This window comes from Osmia bicornis, chromosome 9 (genome assembly GCF_907164935.1).
Source record: "Osmia bicornis bicornis chromosome 9, iOsmBic2.1, whole genome shotgun sequence".
NCBI lineage: Eukaryota > Metazoa > Arthropoda > Insecta > Hymenoptera > Megachilidae > Osmia > Osmia bicornis.
Genome location: NC_060224.1, coordinates 4415878 through 4438950, shown reverse-complemented (window position 1 = coordinate 4438950; position 23073 = coordinate 4415878). Strand labels below are relative to the sequence as shown.

General features: G+C 36.3%; 2 protein-coding genes across 11 annotated transcripts in view; one reads left to right on the top strand and one right to left on the bottom strand.

The window, feature by feature from the left end:
• LOC114883120 (synaptogenesis protein syg-2-like) overlaps nucleotides 1-3501 on the bottom strand; it is a 168951-nt gene extending 165450 nt beyond the window's left edge. For both annotated transcript variants that reach the window (XM_029200569.2, XM_029200570.2), the window contains exon 1: nucleotides 3319-3501. The gene's annotated coding sequence lies outside the window, so the exon portion shown is untranslated. The remainder of the gene's footprint in view (nucleotides 1-3318) is intronic.
• The window catches only part of LOC114883121, a 122368-nt gene that overhangs the window by 724 nt on the left and 98571 nt on the right, over nucleotides 1-23073 (top strand). The gene's annotated exons all lie outside the window — the stretch shown is intronic.

Below are 23073 nucleotides of genomic sequence, written 5' to 3'. Positions count from 1 at the left end.
TCATCTCAAGCATTCGGAAGCGATAAATACGGGTGTCGAATGGAAACACAAAACGGAAACACTATTTATTTTCCCCGGCGTCGATCCAGAAAATGTCATCTAGCCGGGCTCGCAGCCGCAGGTCTACTTTACCGGGTGTGAAAAACTTTATTAAACGTCGACGTCACCGTCGCTCGCATTATCCCTCCAATCCGTGTTTCACCGGTGGAAGTTACCGCACCGAATCGAATTTGCTAATACGCCAGCAGCCCAGAGGGACTTTACTCGTCGCGTGGCAGGAAACGTTCGCCTCGGTTATTTAACGTACAGGGAGAAACGTCGTTTCTAACAACTTATTAACCGTCCAGGCGTATATAAACAGCCCGGAGAACAATTTACGCCCGAACGCGATTATCCTGCTATTATTTTTGACACGTTGACTTTCTTTCACCGTACCGATATCGCTTAATCCTCCATACACTCGTGTAACTTTCAGTTTTCTCTCGTAAATTGAAAACTTTCCCTCCCCCCGTCGCTCCTTTTTCACCCTGCCCCATTGTGCGCGACGTATCGTAACGAGTTATGGAACAAATATTGTGTCTTAATCGGGCGTGATTTAACAGTGGCAGGAATTTTTAGAGGTACTTTGTCATTTGCTTTTTTGGGGAACAAAATTCCAGTTGCGGAGGGTTGAATCGATGATTTATCGAAGAATAATCACTGCAATCACTTGTTTATTTTTAAATGGGAAATTCCTTTCCTTTATATAAGGGTAGAAGCAAAGGGTGGGTTCTCATCGTTTGCTTTTGATTTTGGGAGAGCTTAAGAAAATCCTAAACCTAGTATATCTATGATTTCATATTACTTAACTGTCTCGATGAAAATATAAAGAACTTCATATTTGCAAAGAAATAATGGAGATTATGGAAAGTTCTTTAAGAAGAAAATGTGAGATAACATATCACAGTTCAGGTGACGAGATTAAAACAGCAGTTAATTAATTTTCTGCAAGTAAAATTCAAGACTTTCATACTAATGGAATGTGGAAAGTTAAAGAACATTAAAGAAGAGTTATAGAAATGAATGACGATTACTTTGTTAAATATGGTTATGTTTCGAGAAAGTTTAGATTACTTGAGTTTTGTGTTACAAGTCTCCACCAACTTCTTTCAGCACCTAATACGTAGGTTGAGGAAGATTCCTCCTCAAAATATGAACACCTTATATCAGAAATTTAAATATTTCACAATATATCACCCAATTCCCTGTCACCTTATACACTCGTAATTAAATAAAATGGCAATACATTCTTGACTGGAATAATCAGCACCCCAAATATTGAAAAATTCATAATTTGTTCATTAGGGAAACTATTATACATTACTCAGAACAACTGTGTTAAATTACAAGCACCCTTCCTCGAGAAACAATTTTTTATATGATAATCAGTGAAAAAATATAAGAAACCTCAAATGTCAGAAAATTGATTAAATTATAATTTAATTAATACCAATATTTTACTAATAAAAATTTTGCTTTCTTTAACCCTTGGATTTAAAAAATTAATAAAACTTAAAATACAAAATTAAATTAAAATTGTAGTTTTCTCCATAGTCCGCTGTCCTAGGGTTAAGTGCCTCGAAACGATTTTTAAGTAAATTTAAGAAGTGCAATTTTTGTATATTTATCCAATTTCGAAAAATATCGTTGAAAAGTGTCATAAATTGAAATATAACGCTGTAAGTGAATCGATGTCATCGGTAAGGTGTTCCCTCGCGAAACGAATAATCGATGGGGTGCGTGATAGGAATACCATTAGGATTATTTGGTAAACAGTATCAGTCTTAGAAGTGTCCCAACAAAACAGCCTTGCATATATAGCTACAGTAAACACTTTTATCGTGAATATTTCAGCATGCATCGCGTACATAATAAAACCATAAGGCCTCTAAAAAAAATTTTCAAAAATCAACACTTTCGAATTTCCAACCAATTACATTGAATCAATGCTCCAAACGTTATTCCTACAAAATCAATCTATAACCGCAAAACACTACGGTAACACGCCCATGGTATCGATAATCCTCTTGAAAACGACAGAAGCACTATTCTCAGGAATAATTAATTAAGACACTCGCGGCATTTATCGCGCCATTTATACATCGATCCCGCAGTTTCGCTCGATCGAACGATAGCTTTGGATTCCGGTCACAAATTCGAATCCACTGGTGCTCGTTCGGTTCGTTCGAATCAAAAAACGTTGTTAAAGAGAAGGCGTCACTCGGCTCGTCAAAGAGTTCGGGTATGATGATGAAAATCGAAAGCGTACATAACTTGATTCATCGAAATCCATTGGTCCTCGGGATGTGTGTACGGACGCGGCAGTCTATGTCATCGGTCGGCACGACGAAAAAACAAACTCTTTTTTCCACGTTTTGCCACGGCGAATCAATACGGATTAATTCGTCGATAAAGGTATCGTATCGGTGGAAATTCTGTGTGCCACTGGATCCTCAATTAACGAACGGTCGACCGAGGAAAAACTCGTTGAACTCGTTAAGCCACAGCGGCGGCCCTGTTACCAATCCCAACGCGACGGTTCGAACGTCGAATAAGATTCGTTGCCAGGATGAGATCAGGGTGTCTGCAACGTAACCGGAGTCACGTACGTGCTCTTCGATTTCGATAAAAGAAAAGGAAAATGAAAATTCACCGGTGTTCCGGAGAAGTAATTGCAACGAGCGTAATTGTTGCTCGGTTAAAAGCAACACGTAAGGGTAGAAATTGATTGCATCTATGAAGAAACGAGCATCGGGGTATGATTGAGGGGATTCGTTATCACGGAACCACGGTTAAACACCATGACCTATGCCCACAATACTTGGATATTCCCTGCGCGGATCGTATTTTTCCGAATCGAGGAATGACCAGACTGCACCCTCCAAAGAATGCTACATTTTATTAAATACCACACGCGTTTCGAACTATCGAAATGGAACAGCGAGAAATAAATATCGAACGGATGGAAATGTTTGATTCGAAAATTGCGGGAATTCTTCGGTTACCGTTTCAATTGAAAACGAGGAATCCTCTGTACGATCACGATTGATTACATAATTGATTAATATCATAAAATTGAATACAGGTGAATTATTTTTTCCTCGTCTTGTAAGAATGTATCGAGGAAAGTGGAAAATTTAATTTCCCAAATTTCTTAAATGTAAGAATTAAAAAAAAAAAAGTTCACTTTGATGGAAAGAAAGAAATTTGAAGTTGAACCGCATCGAAGAGCTTCGAAACGGCTTCGATAAATCCATTTGACGGATCACAAATAACAACCTTTCGAAATTTCACCCTTCCAGCGGCGCTTGTCAAACTGTATCTCGTGAAGAAAAAAAAAAAAAGTCAGCTCGCGTTTGAACAGGACCGTTTGATTGCGAGTAACTCGTGTGTGTTGCGCGCGCGAGCGATGCGCAAACGGAGCGCATCGGTTTAAACGAAAGCGGAGAAAAGTACACGTACGCTCGCGACGATCGCGGGCTGAATACTGGCGCGTTGTACCGCCCGGACTTTTAGTTCGTGGCGCTACCGAGAAGCGTCGCGACGCTTCTCTCGCCCCACTCCCTGTTTCAGCCCTTGGACGGCGTCAGCCGGCCGGCCCTCTCAAATCGTCCGGCACGTTTCACGGTGTCCCTCGCCCTTCCTCGCCACGCCTCACCGCGTCGCGTCCCTTCGCGTCGTGTCGCGCCGCGCCGTCTCAACCCCCTTCGCCGCGACGCTGCTCGATGGATCTTGTATTTCCATTCTCGATCACCCCGTGACGCCTCGTATCGTCACCTGAATGTACAGTCTTTTGATGCGCCGCTACCTGGTAAGTGACAACCCACCTACCACTGAAGAAACGCGACGGATACTCAACTCCGTACACATTACTGTCGATATTTGAGACGTGTAGTTGGGTTGGACACTTTTCGAGCGGGAGACAAAATTGCTGGGCGGGAAAAGGAAGGATAAGGGAGTTTTCGAGCAGTATTTTCCTTTTTTTTCGTTTTTTGGATGAACTGGTGGAGGGATATTAATTTTGTGGTTTTGATAATGCTTGGTGCTTTGAATGTTGTTGTGTATGTTAGTGCGAGTTTGATGCGAATGGAATTGATATGCATGTGCTGTAGGAGTTATCTGGAGAGAGGTAAGGAATATGGGGGTTGTATTAACGCGTTTTGTGACAAAGGAATCATTCATGGTTCAAGGTGTTTATTGGAAACACATTTGTAACCCTGGAACAGTAACATAATCATTTTGTGTGTGAACAGTAGTTAGCTTGGTGTCATATGTGACACCCGTTAATTAGCACATTCCTCGTCAACGTTACGGTGGCTCTTACACCTGTGTATATGATGCCTTTGATTCCTCATATGAGCTCCTAATGTTTAGTTTTTATGTTTCAAGATAAAAATCAAACTCATCTAATTTCATATAATGTATTTAAACAAATTTTATATAAAATAATAATAATAATGGTATAAACTTAGAAAAATGTAAATTAATTTTTAATAAATACCCATGCTTGTATTTATTGAATATGAACAAATTTACAAAATATTATTCTTGATCATGCATATGATCTCAACTTAAATGTTAACCGTGTCACTGACCACACCCCGTCACTGTCCTAGGGTTAATTAACCACTTGGCTTGTAATAACGTTTCTGACCCATAATTGTAGTCTTGGGTTAAAAGTGAACAGTACATCTCCCACTCGTGATTTCACTTTTTAAAATGTTGATAACGGTTTCATGTATGCACATTTCCCAAGGCATACCTGTACCACCAAACGAGAATAAAAATAATCCTTTCAGTTTATGTGAGGTGTGCTCAGAATTGAACAAATGAAGCGAGACTATTTAAGAATGCAGAAAATGTCTTGTAGCTTAATATGCTCCCAACTGTTTTGGAATGGAGTATACTCAACGGAGTTATTAATTTTCTTGTACTCAAAATTTCTTTCTCCAGGCTTCTAACATGAAAATGAACTTCGTTAATTTTTATTCGCTTTTGTCACTTTCACAAAAACATAACTGCTTTTTAATTTGCATGAAATAAATACATACCTTACTTTTTGTATTTTATGACATTTATTGATTGAAAGAACTATTACCATTTATTTTTTATTTTTTTTTTCTAATTAATGTTTTAATCCAAGTAATTTGTCAACCTGATTTATCGTTACCTTACTCTCAGCTGATTTCTTCTCTTGATACACTTATAAATGAAAATTGGAAAGTACAAGTTGTAAGAGCCCGTGTTGGGACAGCGACGTTGTCCAGAGTCCCGTTAGGTACCGTCGTAAAACATCTGGGGCCCTTATGACGACGGGAATTGGCAAGGGCCTGATCGTCCTCACCCCCTCGCACGGCGATGACGACCAGGCCTCGGAAAGCGGAAGGTTAAGGGTTTTTCCAGAAAGAGTGGGGCGCGGACCTTCCTTTTAAGGAACGGGAAAAGAGCGCAGAAGGCAGAAGGAAAGTAATAGCGGATTTGACTGCATGTAACGATTAGAAGTGGAGAGTGTGAGAACGCGTATTAAAAATATATCCTGACTCTTGGACTTTTATTTAAACACCCTTACAAATTCAGAAGTGGGATCAAGGATCCAAAACGGAAAGGTCCGTGGAAATTGTGTAATCGACAGTGCCGTTCATATTCTGTGTGACTCTCTTCGCGAGGTTCTTTGTGATTAATTTTCTGTGTGACAATTTTTACGATTCTGTGTGACAATTTTTGTTTCGTTTCTGTGTGACAATTTTTACGATTCTGTGTGACAATTTTTGTTTCGTTTCTGTGTGACAGTTTTTTCTGTGTAACAATTTTTTTTTTTTAATTTCTGTGTGACGTTTTCTGAAGTGTCTGTGCGACACTGTATTTGACCTTCCTGGTGATTATATCAGTGGCGTTTTTATAAATTCGAGGTGACTTTACCATGTCACATTCAGTGGGAAGAAGTCAACGCGATTTCCTTCTATCTGATTTGAAGGAGATACTGCGTCAACGTGGTTTGTCAACGACAGGCAACAAAGCCGAATTAGTGCAGCGCCTTGATGAGAACTTTCCGGATCGAGCATGGGAGGTTGACGTAACCCCACGTTCGAAAAAAGGTGGAGAGGCGGCCGCAGAGGGCAATACCACGGTTAGAGAGGACGAGATACAGCCGCAGGCAAGCATCCCCCAGCCAGAGGCACCGTCTATGCAAGATGCATCAGCAGAAACCCCTTCTGATCGTCTTCTACGTATGGAGATGGAACTAATGCGTCGAGAGCAAGAACTCATGCAAAGGGAGTTACAGGTGCTTCGGCGTGAAAACCAAATGTTGCGAAGTTCTCCGGGTTCCAGTTTGGAAACTGGAAGAAGAGTTGGTCCGAGCGTGAAGGCGATTGGTGAGCTGTTAGGAGAATTTAGTGGAGCTGAAGATTCTTTCCAAAATTGGAAAAAGCAACTACAACTGCTAATTTCCACGTATGAGTTGGACGAAAATTTAACGAAAATCTTGATTGGGTCAAAACTAAAAGGAAAAGCGTTGAGCTGGTTTCAATCTAAAACGGAGCATTTGGAAATCAGAACCGATGAACTTTTAGGACGCATGGAATTAATGTTTGGACATCGAGAAAGCCGGTTAGAGGCTCGCCGAAAATTTGAAAATAGAAGATGGGTCAACGCAGAAAATTTTAGCGAGTATTTCCACGAAAAGCTAATTTTAGCTAACCGTGTACCAGTTGACAATGAAGAAATTGTTGATTCCATAATAGACGGAATTTCGGACGTCAATCTGCGGAACCAAGCACGCATGTGCAACTTTAAAACGGCACCGGCGTTGTTAGAAGCTTTTCATAAAATCAAGTTGCAATCCACCACGAAGAGTCTGGCGACGCCAGGTACGTCAACGTCTCGACCAAGAACAATGGAGCCAGCGATGACGAGGAAGTCAACGGAGCAGGTAGCACTGGCACGCTGCTACAATTGTAACAGGATGGGTCATTGGTCACAGGATTGTCGCCTACCGAAGAGGGCAAAGGGTTCTTGTTTTGGCTGCGGAGAAATGGGTCACCTGCTGCCTACCTGCCCCAAGAGAGAGAAGCCCCAAATTACCTGCGTGCAGAAGCTCCCGTTACAAGGAGACGAATTTCACCGGAATATTAGCTTCGTAATGAACAATTTAGAAGTAAGGCTACACACCTTGTTCGATACCGGGAGTCCAGTAAGTTTTATAAAAGAATCATTTGTTCCTTGCGAAATAGATAAAGTAGATGATAGCATGCGCAACCGATTCGTAGGGATTAACAAGTCACCATTAAATCCGATAGGCACAGTACACGCTGCGGTTGTACTTGATAATACTTGTAAAAATATTTTACTTTTGGTTGTACCAGATCAAACAATGTCCACGGCGGTGGTACTAGGCCGAGATGCACTTAAATCATTTAAAATCACATTGGCAAAATCAGAAATCGAAAATGATGCTGTTTTAGAAATTTTGAACATTCTTGCAAGTCCGATGGAGGATGACGTGGTAGATTCGTTAAACATTAGTACCGGAGTAACTTATGATGAGCGCGAAAAATTCAAAAAAATGTTTAAACAAAAGTATTTGCAACCACCGCGTCCAACATTACCCCGCGTTAATGCCGAATTGAAATTAGTTTTAAATGAAAACAAACCTTTTCACACTTCACCACGACGAATTTCCTACGCTGAAAAAGAACAATTAAGAAAGATGTTAGATGGATTATTAAACAAAGGAGTTATTAGAGCAAGCGATTCTGAATACGCGTCACCGATTGTCTTGGTAAAAAAGAAAAATGGAGAGCTCCGCATGTGTGTGGACTATCGAACGTTGAACAAGGTCCTTGCTCGCGATAATTATCCACTTCCGCTGATCGAGGATCAGGTAGACGTTTTGTGCGGGAAAAAATATTATAGTCTGTTAGATTTGAAAGACGGGTTTCATCACATCAGCGTATCAGAAGATTCCGTAAAATACACTGCATTCATCACGCCATTAGGTCAGTTCGAATACATGAGAATGCCTTTCGGCCTCAAAACCGCACCATCTCGGTTTCAGAGGTTTGTCAATGAGGTTTTCTCGGAACTAATTAAATCAGGTGATGTTGTTGTATACATAGACGACATATTAGTGGCGACCCAAACGTGGGAACATCATTTTCAAATTCTAAACCGCGTTTTTGAATTACTTGTAGAAAATAAAATGGAGTTAAGAATAGATAAGTGTAAGTTTCTGTATAAAGAAATAGAATATTTAGGGTATTACGTAACCGAAGAAGGCATCAGTCCGCCGAAAAGTGGGGTGGAAGCGGTTAAGAAATTTCCAATACCACAGAATACTCGTGGTGTACAAAGTTTTTTAGGACTTAGCTCGTATTTCCGTAAATTTATTGAGGGATTTGCTTTCATTGCTAAACCGTTATACAACTTGCTGAGAAAAGACGCTAAATTTAAATTTGGGGAAGAAGAATTAGAAGCATTTAACAATTTAAAAACAAAGCTAGTAGAAGCCCCGGTGTTAGCTATTTATAACCCAAAAGATGAAACCGAGCTCCATTGTGACGCCAGTTCAATGGGTTATGGGGCAATCCTCATGCAACGGAAATATGACCTGAAATTTCATCCAGTATTCTATTTTTCAAAGCGTACCACCGAAGTCGAAAGCAGGTATCACAGCTTTGAACTTGAAGTGTTAGCTATAATTTACGCGCTGAGACGTTTCAGAGTTTATTTATATGGGATTAAATTTAAAATCTTAACAGACTGTAGTTCACTTCAGATGACTTTAAATAAAAAAGAAGTAAATCCACGAATTGCGAGATGGGCGTTGGAGCTTCAGAGCTTCGATTACGAAATAGTGCACCGACCGGGCGCACGCATGGCACACGCGGACGCGCTTAGTAGATCCACTAATGTCCTAGTCGTGAATGGAAACTCGTTCGAGTTGGACTTGGCGTTGATGCAAAATCGGGACCCCGAAATTTCCAAAATACGGGAGAAATTAGAAACTAGAGAAGATGGATTTTTTGAAATGCGAAACGGTCTCGTTTATAGAAAGTATGGAAATGAATTATTGTTTTATGTACCGCAAAGTATGGAGAAAAACGTTATCTATCGGTATCATGACGAGATGGGACACCTGGGAACGGATAAAACTAGCAGTACTATAATGCAAAATTATTGGTTTCCGAAATTAAAGTCTAAAATTGTCGATCACATTAAGAATTGTTTAAAATGTATCGCATATTCACCATCGGCGGGAAGGGTTGAAGGATCCCTACATAACATACCCAAAGGAAATGTTCCATTCGTCAGGGTACATATAGATCATTTTGGTCCGGTGGACAGGACAATGAATATTAAAAAGTATGTGTTTTTAGTAGTAGACGCGTTCACAAAACATGTAAAATTATACCCGACGAAAACTACCTCCGGAAAGGAAGCAATCGCATGCTTGAAAACATATTTTTCCCATTATAATAAACCGGAAATGGTTATTTCGGACAGAGGCAGCGCGTTTACGTCCAAAGATTTTGAGAACTTTCTTTTAGTGAATGGTATCAGGCATGCGAAAGTAGCCACGGCATCACCCCAGGCAAACGGGCAGGTAGAAAGGGTCAATCGAGTGCTAGGACCCATGCTAGCAAAAATGACCGAGGACCGTCCGGGAAAACGATGGTATGAGGTAATAGAAGACGCCGAGTACGCACTAAACAATACGGTGAATAAAGCCACGGGTGACACACCGTGCAAGTTATTATTCGGAGTAGACCAAACGGGTAAAGTGCCAGATGTGTTAAAAAAGTGTGTTCAAACTGAAGCAAGTCGCGAACCTTCAAAATTAGAAGAGTGTCGTCGCGTAGCCGCGGGAAAAAATTTGCAACAGCAAAATTATAATAAGACGTATTATGATAAGAAACACAAACCGCCTTACGAGTATCAAGTCGGAGATTATATTATGTTAAAGAATTTTGTAAGTACTCCTGGGGTCTCCCAAAAATTGATTCCGCAATTTAAGGGACCCTACGAGATTATAAGGAAATTGCGAAATGATCGTTACGTTGTAGCGGACGTTAGAGGTTTTCAAAACACTCAGAGACCGTACCAGGGTACTTGGTCATCCGCAAATATGAGACCTTGGTGTCCAAATTAGTTTAGGTTTTTGTGAAACTAGAAATAGTAAATTTATATTTTAGAGTTAGGTTTAGAAATTTTAAGTTTATAATAGCAAATAAATTAAGCTTTATGTGCGAATAGACATGAATAGACGAGACCAGGGGGTCTCGTATGTCAGGATTGGCCGAGTTGTAAGAGCCCGTGTTGGGACAGCGACGTTGTCCAGAGTCCCGTTAGGTACCGTCGTAAAACATCTGGGGCCCTTATGACGACGGGAATTGGCAAGGGCCTGATCGTCCTCACCCCCTCGCACGGCGATGACGACCAGGCCTCGGAAAGCGGAAGGTTAAGGGTTTTTCCAGAAAGAGTGGGGCGCGGACCTTCCTTTTAAGGAACGGGAAAAGAGCGCAGAAGGCAGAAGGAAAGTAATAGCGGATTTGACTGCATGTAACGATTAGAAGTGGAGAGTGTGAGAACGCGTATTAAAAATATATCCTGACTCTTGGACTTTTATTTAAACACCCTTACAAAGTTATAACAGTATCGCTGCTGAAGCTAGTTCCGAAACGATTCATTTTCGTTATGTCACATATAATTTAATCATGTGGCCATTCACAAAGTAAACTGCGATGAGTTCTGATGAGGAGTTTCCAAAATAGATTGATGAAGTGAATGTTTGTGAAGTGAAGACTAAATGTTTGTTAGAGTTCATTCAATACGTTAATAACTTTTGAAATTCATTATTATAATTGACTGTTTTCAATATCTATACATTGATTCTGTATGGTAGAGCAATCGAAATTTCAAACGCAACTACTAATATTATCGCAAAGGTGAATTTATTCCCCTAGGTAACGACTGGCAAAGGTTTACTCACAATCGTTTCAAAAACCATTTGGAGTGGATCATATTTGATTTAAATTGCACGTTTCTTTGATTACCATGAAATTTTTGTTGAACCATTAAATTTATTCTATTTTTTCAAGGATTGAATTTCAAAGTGCAATTCTTACTTTTATGTTTGCATATTAATAATTACAGTCCATGCAGCAACCTTCAATTTTAATTTCATTTTGGGTTTCATATTATTTCCTTTCTTTAAATTATACACTATTTCTTTAAATATTATTTTAAAAATTATATTAAAAATTGATGCATTTAACTTTAGTTGAAATAACGTTGGGCATGTTTGATGATGTTTAACAATGCCTTCATTACATAAAAATTCTGATTTCATTTATATATATATATATATCAGATTGTCTAAAAAAAGGGTGTACTTTCTAGGAATCATACATTTTCTATTGCAAAGGACACAAAAAATTTCTTAGCATTTTGCAAGATGGAGCTTTGTATTCAAGATATCAAGTAAATAATTGAAAACGTCCAACTTCTATTTCTTGAACGACTAACAAGCGAATCGCGTGGCTGCAGAATCATGCAGTTACATAAAAGAATACATGTTCTACCGTTCACTGGAATTGAAATTGAATGTTCACCATTCGTTCACACTCCTTGGAATTATTCAGTTTAAAAAACATACCTTTTCTGACCCAACAATTGAGGAATGTTAATCAAGTGGTACATCTCGAGTTTGATGAAGTTTTGATGTAGTATTGGTAAAGGTATTCGATACGTAGTTTTTTCGTCGGTCAACGTTCATATCGATGGAGTAAAAATAGTCCTTAAAGTATGGGCTGCAAAATCCATTACGTGAAAAATCTAAAACATTTATCGATAACAGAAAAAAAAGGTTCACTACAAAAATATTTTTCAACTGACCAATTCGAGTGTAAAAACTTGATATTTTTTCTGAAATTGTGGACAGTTTTTTCTCAACCGTATATCAACATAGGTCTTATGCAGTTCAATATAGTTATAACAACGTGTTGTTCTAAGGGAGGTACATAAAATTCACAAAGAAACGAAATGAAAGCGAAAAATAAAAATAAATATATTTTACGAGACCATAAGTACTTTCGACCGCTTCGGGCCACACGCGCGTTACAAATCTGGCTCTCTCTTAGAATTATAGTAATATTCGCGACTATGAACCCTTATAACATATATAATAAATATTATTACGTGCAAAGTGTACTCGTATTCTGTATATGCTCTTAAGTTTTTACGATGTTTTATGTAATTTTATTATATTACTTGATTTTTTTATTTGATTGATTATTGAAATTAATTTGTTACTTAAAATATCTTTTTTTTTTTCAATTAAATAAGAAAATGTAATTTGAAAAAATTGCTTGTAGTACTTTGAACAACTGATTCGTACACTGTCAAAAGGAATAAGATAAATTAGCTGAAACAAATGTAGGATTTAAGGATCAATGAGTTAAACGGAAGAAGCAGCAATGAACAATGATATATGATAATAAGGAAGAAGAATATATTTCAAATATGAAAGATATGCATGAGATACGCTTTTCGTTCGGACCAACTGTCGATTTACTCGTTTCACAGTTCCGTATCGTTCAATAAATTTGGCAATCGCGTAGCCAGAACTTTGTTGAATGTCGGCAAACAAATGTGGATGTTTTATTCCCTCCGCTCTTAATGTCTACAGCGTGCTCCAGAAATAAATGACCAAACTTTCAAATATATTTTACGTGCACTTCAAATGAAAATGTCCATAGGGTAGAATCAAACGGATAGCCATTCAAAAAAAAATAAAGAGGGGAAAGTATTAAATTGGCATCAAAATTCGCGACTTTCACATTTTCTCCTGCAAATTTATTCATTAAAATTCCATAAATTACAATTTTCAATCAAATCAATCATTTTTTTGACTTACTTGAATGAAATTTTTGCTGTTTCTGTGCAAATGCTTCCCTGAGTAATTTTTCATATGAAATATAAATAATATTTTTTAATACTTTTTAGAATCGATCATTTATAAAGTTCTCACGCATTAGAGAGTGAAATATTGTACAGCTTTGAATAATTTGTAAGAACTTTTAAAGTCGCAAATAGAAATGCATTTCAAGATATCCGACAAGTTTAAGATTGAGTACAAATCGTATACCGATCAATTTTTTCCCATCATTATTTACGGTTTCATACACAATCCAGGCAAGAATGATTAAATGTTTCACTGTACAGTAAATATAACTGTGATTACGCGGAAGAAAGTGTCACGTATTTTAGACTGCAATCTTCTGAATTTACTTGTTCGCTGTTCGTACATATATATTTAACGAGTTTGTAACTTGCAATACCATTTATGAGCTTTTTATTTTCAAAAATTACATATCTTGAAAATACTTCGTTCTTGCTCGGTAGAGTATTTATTTAAATAATTAATATTTTTTTATTTGTTTCAAGTCTTATCTATAATTTTGACAGTATTCTGTTATATCCAGTATCGACTTCAGAGAAGGGCGAGGGTGCGTTACCACCCAAGGCATCGAATACTTAAGGGCGCTTTAAATTTTAAAAGCATGTAATAAAAAACGCACCATGTTCGGGCTGAAAAAATTTTATATACATATGCTATACCATACATTCAGCAATCTGAAAACTGAATTTCTTAATCAGAAACAACCAAATATTTCTAAAAACAAAATCCATCTCAAAGTCCCTAATTTCTCTCTTTACCTCCTTTACTCTTTTCCTCACTTTGTTATTCCGTAACTGAACACTCGGTTTCTCGTTTGACAACGATTTACGATTTAACGAGTAATTGATGCGACGAAGGGGTGGAAAGTGACAAGCCCCTGTACCGTTTTCCTTACCAACGATCCCTCCTGCTCTTTATATTGACTATGTTGTCGCGGTAAAAAGAAGCTTATAGGATCTCTCGTTTCTCTCACTAATTTACGGTACTTTCAACCGCGAATGAAAGCGTTAAGAACCCCCTTTTCCCAGCATGTAACTCTTACATTTCGCCTTGTCGAACGTTTCGCCGACTATGGAAATGCTTTCCTCGATATCGTGCAGATACCTGCAACAGATGTACTATTCCTTAGCATAGGAACTACTACCAGGACAATGTGTACATCGTAACCCGAGCAAACATGGATGGTGTGTTATTCGAGATGTTTAAGCAGGCGGTGGAATATGACAAATGCCAAATGTTCTACATGCGTTGTTCGTCCACCTTTATGCTTTTGCGAATGTTTCACACTGAAATGACTAACGACGAATGTTCAGTCATTTACATTGAAATTTATGCAAATTTTGACTTAATTTATTAGCAGCCACTTTAGATAGCTCAGAATAATTTCTAGTTTTCATATAACACAAAATTATCTAATGTGAAATTTTTCATTTTTCATTTATGATTAGAAGTGTTAGAAAATTGGAAATTTTATTCATTTGCAAAGGTATCAAAATGGAGATATAGAAACATTATTTGTCACATTGTATTGATACTTAGGCAACTGAAATACATAACACATTGTCCCTGTTTGTTAAGTTACAATTTGTGACATTGCTCCGATTGGCCAGGTGGGCTTCAACAGAATTAAAAGGCTACTCACGATCACTGCGACGCGCGTCAAATTTCGTTTCCGTCGTTGACAGCTCGTCAGTCAAATTTAAATCTATCGATTTCCTGACGAACGAATACGACGAAAAAGTATTTATGAATTGCAACAATTTTTAAACGTTTGACGGTCTCTGATGGTTTTATAGGAAAACTATTGCGATTGAAAATAATAATTTCTCTGAAGTAATTGTAACTTTGTAAATTTTAACCAGATCTATGTCTCTGTAAAAAAATAGGAACAAATTCGAATTTTATTTTTTACTTTTGAGACAAGTGTTATTAAATACATGTTATACATCCGTTTCATATTCGATGACTGTATATATTTAAAAATAATGTAAAATAATATCAAGTCCTGGATTCGTATTCAAAATCCTCCAAAACTGAACAAGTTAAAAGTGAGACCGAGCACACTGATTGCACGACCGCAGATACCGCAGCATCCACATACAGTAACGCGTGTCAGAAACTTTTAACATGTTTCCTCACTCGTTTTACCAATACGCATTTAAGTTATACACTCGTTCCAGAATGATTAATTCCATTAACTCTCAATTACCCAAGCCGGATCAATCATGGCCCAGACCTACCAAACATAGCCAACGATATTTCGTCTAAAGTTAGACACATCAATCTTTAAACGAAAGGGTTTCATACGGTGCAAAATAATATTTAAAGATATAATGTGATAATTTGAAAGTAAATATAAAATTAAGATTCAAAATAGTAATCTTAGGCAAAAGCAAACTATAATATTTGTGCATTATATTAATATTTAAATTCTGTGTTTAGAAAAGTAATTGCTTTCAATTGTTGATTTTCTTTCGTACGAAATTGCAAGGTTTGGCTTGTTGCCTATTTTTAGGACACCCCATATTCAATGCTTTCATGTTCCTCTTGGTATTACTACCCCCATAATCTGTTTATTCTGAGGTGTCATATCACTAACAATGTTTGTACAATGTTCACCCACGGATCAATAAGAAGAACGGTTCCAAGAATAATATTTGGAAAATAAAGTTCTTTCAAAGATACTTTTAAATCGGCCAGGAAAGGGAAATATTTTTCCTTCTTTTCTTTTGATACTCAAAGTTTTTTTATCGTTGATGGACAAAAAATGCTATAAAATTATAAAAGATTATTAAAAACTGATTCTTTTTGTACAGTATCGAGCATAGTAGGCATCCCCATAATAAAGTCTATTTAATATTATTTTGTAGCTCTGTAAATGTAAGAAAATTTCACTCTTGAATATATCAAAACACGATTTTGGCAGATACGCTCGTTTTTTGGAGAACTTCTCAATTAATCATAGCTTGCCTTGGTATGAAATTTTGAAACGTTCTATTTCAAAACAGACTTTTATTCACCATCTGTATATTTGTTTAAACCTTAATAAATAAATATACTTGACGTTTTATCGTTTTATTTGTAGAAGTATGTTTAGGTAATTCACAAACTAAGAGATAAATTTGTTGGAACATAACTCTCAGAACTGAAACTGACACATTCTGCTTGTACGCCAAAAGCTAGAAGTAGAGTTTAGAAACAGTTAATAAACTCCAAGTCCAGAACAAGCAATTTTCTCATAGAATATATTATTTCTGATATGAATAACAGTATCTGCAAATTATTATCGTCATTAAAATTTTACTTTCAATATAATTCTAATTAGATATTGGTGAAATACCCCTTTGATATGAATCTATTATATTATTTTTAACTATTAAATATAATAAAATTTCGTACATAATTAAAGAATATTAATATTAAATAAAACTCTCTCATGTGAATTTGTACACTATGAATAGTAAAAATCCTAGTGAACCCTAGAGAACCGTACTGTGCTCCATACTGTATAGAGTCAAGTACCTAGGGTTCCCTAGGGAAAATAGCACTAAAAGGGGAGAAGGCCCTGCCACTCGCGTGTGAAGAGTTATTGAAGATAATTAATAACTTGTCAAGATAATTAAAAATTATATTAATTTTTTCAAAATTAATCAAAATATTAATATCTTCAAAATTTAGATGTTGAGATCTTTTATATTACCAATTTTCCTAGGGAAGGTTACCATGATTAATACTGTACACGTACTAAGCAAACATTTAATACCTTTTAAAACTTATTTTTTCATTAAAAAAAATTGAATATCGAGAAATTTACGCTGTTTGTTCCACTTGTGAACGTGTTAAATTTAACAAATATGTGCAACCCCCCTGCTTCGTCAGTTTCTGTTTTAACAAATACAATGACATTTTGACAGACCCTTCTGTGCGTAACTGATCCAAAAGTGGAACGGAATGACAAATGGGTGGTGGAAAATTAATCTGTCGGCATTATTCAGGGCAGACGGATTATTAATTAATCGTTAATCATCAAATCGGAGGACAAAGAGAGAACTGGACATTCTCTAGTTGGGTTGTTGTGCACGCGGGAGAGAAAGGAGGGGATACGGTTGAAAGAGCTTGTCTGTGTAGATCCGCAGGAAGCGAAAAGGGATAGAATGCGAGAATGCATGCAAGCTCCAGCTGTATGAAATAAACGTGCGTTAAGCCATGCGCATGTGGTCCGAAACCATCGAGAGATTATGGCAGGAGCTAATTAACTCTCTTCGACCAATCTTCACCCTTCGTCTCTTCTACAGCTTCCTTCTCGTTCATATCGGTAAACTGATACATAAATCAAAGCACCTTCGACGATTTACTGTTTATCCTAAGCCAACATGTTTCATCTTATTAGCGTGTAACTATTTACAAGGGAAGCTTACCAAATTCCGACTTTAATGAAACTTTACGAAATTGTTAAGGATATTAAATTATGTAAGAAATAATTTTTATTTTAGTGAAATTTTGAGAAATTGTAGGCATGGAATTATTTTTTGGGTGGAGGGGTCGGAATTTACTCCAAGGGGGTGGAATCATCCCTTGAAGTTTGCCATATTTTTTAGTTTTTCTATTTATCACTTTTAATAGATAGAAGAAAATTTTTAATAGAAATACGAATTATTCTATATTGTGAATAGAAGTGTTTTTCAGAAGTCCGTGGTTATCTAGTATTAAAGTTTACATACATTATAGTTCACGCTGAACTGATGCCCTAGAAACGCTCAAAGTTGCTCTATACTCCTTGATATTCACACTGTCGCCCTCAACTTGCCCTCAGTTTTCGTTGCTTCCCTTTACCATACTTGATCTATGGAAAGACACGAACTTCTCTAACGAGGAATTATTGATGATAGCGTTATTACAGGATGCGGCAAGATCTAAAACAAGACCAACATGGGTGCATCGCACTTTAATATGTAGGAAATTGGAATACGAGTTTTGTAAACTTTTCTTGAAAGTAGTGGATGGTGGAATGAAATTCTTTCACTATTTCAGTGTTTGAAATAAATATATAAATGTTTAATTTTGTAATTTTAACAGCAATTGATGTCATCCTTTTTATTTATTTGAATAAATGTTCAAAGTAAGTTTAGATCATACAAAGAAGAAAATATGAATATAGGATATCCATTTTGTTTTGAGACTTATGGAGTCTCAGAGTGGTTGTAAAATATAAATAAGAGGGATAACCTTAGGGAATTTTATGTAGAATGTGTTGCATAAACCGAAACGCCATTACAAAACTTATGAATTTTTTACCTTTTCTGAGAAAGGTCAAAATTTAACAATGTCAAATTCAGTTACTGTTAAAATTTTGAAAACTTCTGCTTCTCATATATCACCATTTTTTCTAGAGATCCCTGATCTGATCAGGCATCGACTCTTTTTCTGTTGAAATATTCCTTTAGTACTTTCGTAACTTGTTCATTTTCGAACCAGTTTCTTAGCAGAAAGTTCTGTAACGATGTAAACAGGTGGTAGGTAATCAGACGGCGCAAGGTCGGGACTATATGAGGGATGACTTATTACTTCCCACCTTAGTTTACTCGACTTCTGCTAACTCCATAACAATATAGAAAGCGTTCATGCAATTACTATTTTTCTCGTAAATGATAAGTAGACAAGAAAAATGAAGAAAGAAAATATTTTACCGCGTCTTATAACTAACACAGCAGGGTGGATAAATTTTTTACGTTTCCAGTATATTTGGAGAAATAAAGGTGACTTGAGATTTTTCAAATGGTACATATTTGAATTAACATCATTCTTATGTTGGTTATATATAAATAATAAAACCTTTTTTCACCTATTTTATCATTTATAAGAAAAATCGTTAGTTAGTAACTGTGTGAACACCCTATGTAGGGTCATCAGTGCCATGATGGAACACAACTCGTTTCCCATTCATCAGACGAATCTCTTTAATTTTTTCATTGAATCTGTTCAGTTGATCGCAGTACTTTTCAGCTGTAATTGGGTCGCCAGGTTCTAGCAATTCATAATGTATTGATCCTTTAATACTCACCAAATGCGGAGCATTCTTTCTTGTTAATTACGAAATGATTTGAAGACAGAAAAGGAACTAATTAGTCGGGTTGATAGTAAGCTTCTATCTTTCTGATCTTGTTGTACATTATTAATTTCTGGTTATCAATTAAAAATTAAGGAAAGTAGAATGAAAAGGTTTGAAATCATACAGACTCTGATAATACTAATCATTACAATTTAAATACTTTTTTAACGTTAAGATAGCTATGATATTATAGTAGGTACATGAAATATAATTTTCAGAGGCAAAAATGAATAAATAATAAAGAGAATAGGAATCGTTCTAAAAGTATTGTTTAGTATCTTTTGTTTTTTATTTCTAACTTGGCACGCGACAATCTGCTGAAGTGAATAGTTAAACGAATTGGTATCTCGAAACCCAATTGGAATGCCGACACGTTCTGTTATTGGAGCGCATTGTTCCTACAGTTGGCGTTCAAACACCAATCGAGGAAGTAAGTTATTTAGAGAATAGTCACGAGTAAACGAAAGTTTGCTTAGAATTGAAGGTAAGATTCAATGAAATTGGTTAAATAATATTAAATTTCTCTATCTATTCAACTTTCTTACTTCTTCGAACGATTCACCTGTGTTTATATAATAGTTTGGTATTTTAAATTGTAATATGAAATTTATTAATGATCTCTTCGTGCAAACTTTGCACACGATGGAATAAAAGTGTTATTTAAATCGTTTTAATAATGCTTAAAGGTTCATGCCGGTTATTTCAGACGGTAAATTCCGTTGTTGCTTGATTCTGCTATATTTTTCATATTAAAACTTTATGGCCAGGAATTTTAAACTTTCGTTTCTGCCTTTGCGTGCAGTAAAGTTTAAATTAGTTTGAACTTTGCACTTGATCAAAAACCTCGTTTCGCTACTTCTTTTCAGATGTGTATACAGTGCCAGACGAAATTTTTGATACTACCATAAAAGTTTTATATAGACCGAATTCAAGAGTGTGAAATTAAATATTTTCATAAAACGATTCACTTTCGGAGAAACTCCATATAAACACTGAAGAAGTTATGAATTTAAAAAGAAATTATTGGATATATTTAAAATGCAATAAAGTAAAAAACAGAAAGGATTAAAATAATATAAAAGTGTTTAATAAAAATAATGAAAATATTAAATAATATTTGTAGCGTAGGCTTCACTGGGTTCTGGGGTTTCTGGGTTCTTGGTCGTCGCCATAGGGTGTCCCTTTCTCGGGTTGTTAGCTTCCGCAGTTCCTGGTCCACTTTTAATATCAATATGAATAAAATCAAAATTTTAAGAATTTTCGCTTCCCCTACATCGTCATTTTCCCTATGGAAGCCTAGGAAAAATTCAATCGCAAACTGAAAAAATTCATCGAAACTGGGGCATTCAGTATATTAATCAAAGATCAAGTGTTCTAAGACTTTCGAACATTACTGTACATCCGAGAAAATTGCAACTGATTGTGAGATCAAAATTCGAAATCATTATTGTCTCGGTAGGATCGTTTCTTCAATTCGTTATCCCCTCGATGGTTTCCGGGACATTTGAAAAATTCCGTCGGAATGGTAATGTCGCCGGCTAATACAGCATCGAGTCGTTTTCATTGATTGAACGAATCGGTAATTGGTATCCCGGAAGCAAATTAGAGTGGCGATAGAGGCAGCCGTCGAGGGTGCATTGTTGTCGTGGTCGTCGACGAAGCTATACAGGAAACAAGCAACTGGACTAGCCAGCCAGAGAGCCAGGCAGAGGGCCAAGCAGCCACGGGTAAATGCGAAGCTTGCTGTTTGCTCCGCCACGGCGTCCGATTAATTTCTCGGGCAAAGCCTGCGGGCTCCAAGGACATTGGCAACGATTGTTTTCGGCTTTGTCGATCTCAAAACCGTGTAAACGTTCGGCAGCCGCTTTCACGTGTTTCCTAATTAAACTACCACTATGCGGGGAAAGAGGCCTTAGCCAACTATTCCACCGACAAGCGGCTTTTCCTATTTCAATGGACCTGTATTTTCCTTTTTTTCCCCTTTTCTCAGTGGCCCCTATTCCCCCAATGGGGTTTTCGTGAATAGGGTGGTATTATAATTTGCTAACTTTCATAATATTTTAACACGTTGAATGCCAATATAAATTGCGTGTTCTGGGATAATTAAAAAAAGTTAAGGGGAAATGTTATTTTAAATTGTGTTATTACTATTTTAATAATTTAAGGTTGAAACTTGATATTTGAAGAAAAAGTAAAATTGCGAATTTAAAGCTTGAAACTTGAAATTTAAAAATCAGGTGTTCTTATTTTCGCAGTAAAACTTCTATTCTTAATTAATGACTTTTGAGTACGTTTTGTAATTTTTGTAAACGACATAGCAGAATTCTTAATTATAGATTTTTAATTAACTTAGAATGCAGACGTTCATATTTTAATTTAATTTTTCTGTTATTTTATTCCGTTCAACATTGTACTCTTTTCGCAGTAATGGAACACGTTGTTACGGAGATTTAAACAGCCGCTCATTAATATTCATATTTTAATAGCCTTCGACATAATTAAAAGCGGCGAGTATAAACTTGAATATTAACGCTTTTAGGGACAAATTACATCAAATAAAATGTTCAATAAATTGTTATAGGTGATGTATTGACAGTACCACTTTATTGCTGTCTAATTAATATCGCCCTGATTAAATTTAATCTCATAGCCTGGTGATTAGCGTCATCAATTTACCTTGACGTAATTCTCATTATTGTAACGTAATTACTTTCGTCGAGCATCATTTTCGTTATTCGTTGTTATTTTTACTGTTTTCTAAAATAACAATTCTGATTGCAAAATCAGAAATTTAACGAAATTTGCATGGATTGAGGAGATATGCTAATGAAAACCGAGGATCTGCATTTCGCTGAGGTTAATGGGGCGAGAAGAAAGCAATGAATTCGACAAACTGTGACGGCTGCTTGATTACAACTTGTGGATAATGTTCGAACTTAAAACGTATTGGTACGACATCTGCGAAAGTAACAATTGCCAATTAAGGGAATATCTATGGGGCACAAAATTTCCCCGAGAAAGAGCTGTAAGACTACATTATGTCTAGCGTTTAGGAACGTGGCTAATTAGGTGACGAATGGAGTTTGAAAAGCGAGGAATTAGCAATTGAGTATTTTACATTGAAAATAATATAAATAATTTAAATGCTGTTGATTCATTAATTATTATTATTAAATGATTGCTCTAACGCGTCCAAATTTAACTATGCATTATATTTTTGTAAAGTTCAAAGTTCGATATTCATAAAATAAATCCATGTAACAGAAAAGTTCTGAGGATGAAGTTTATAAGTAAGGGAATATAATGATGTACAAAAGGAATGGAAAATGAGAGAAATAGGAAAGCAAAAATGTTGAACAAAGGCAATTACCTGTTCTAAACTCACGTACTGGGAGTAGGAAAGCTTTTTGGGCCAAAACGTTCTAAATGTAGACATTATATACGAAATCCTGCATACTTGACTCGATGTCATTCTGATAACGCGGTATTGTTCTCATTTTAACAATCATGGTACTCTAATCCTTTTACACAGCTGTTAGTTGTTTTTTCTTTTTACTTATTTCTGGAAATGATACACATTCATTTTTGTATTTACATTTTAATGGTTCGATAAATTGTTTTTTTCTTTTCTTTAAATTACATTATATTTCATAATTTATTATTTTATTGTTGAACAATGAAAATCGTGCATATAATGTAATGTAAATATCACAGGTGTCGTTAAACCATTCAGTAGTCCATTAAGAGTCGTTTTATGTCGATTCGGTTTTAATGGACGTATTGGAGAGTTCCTCCCATCGAATATCCAATTCCACAATAAATAGAGGGATGCAGCTAGCAACATACACGTAATCCAAGCAAATAATCAGATATTTCACAACTGTCTCTAGATTCTCAACTGTTTTTCCTGGTAGCGTGAGTTTTTAACGAACCTCTTGTTTTTTAAAATATTGCCAATATCCAT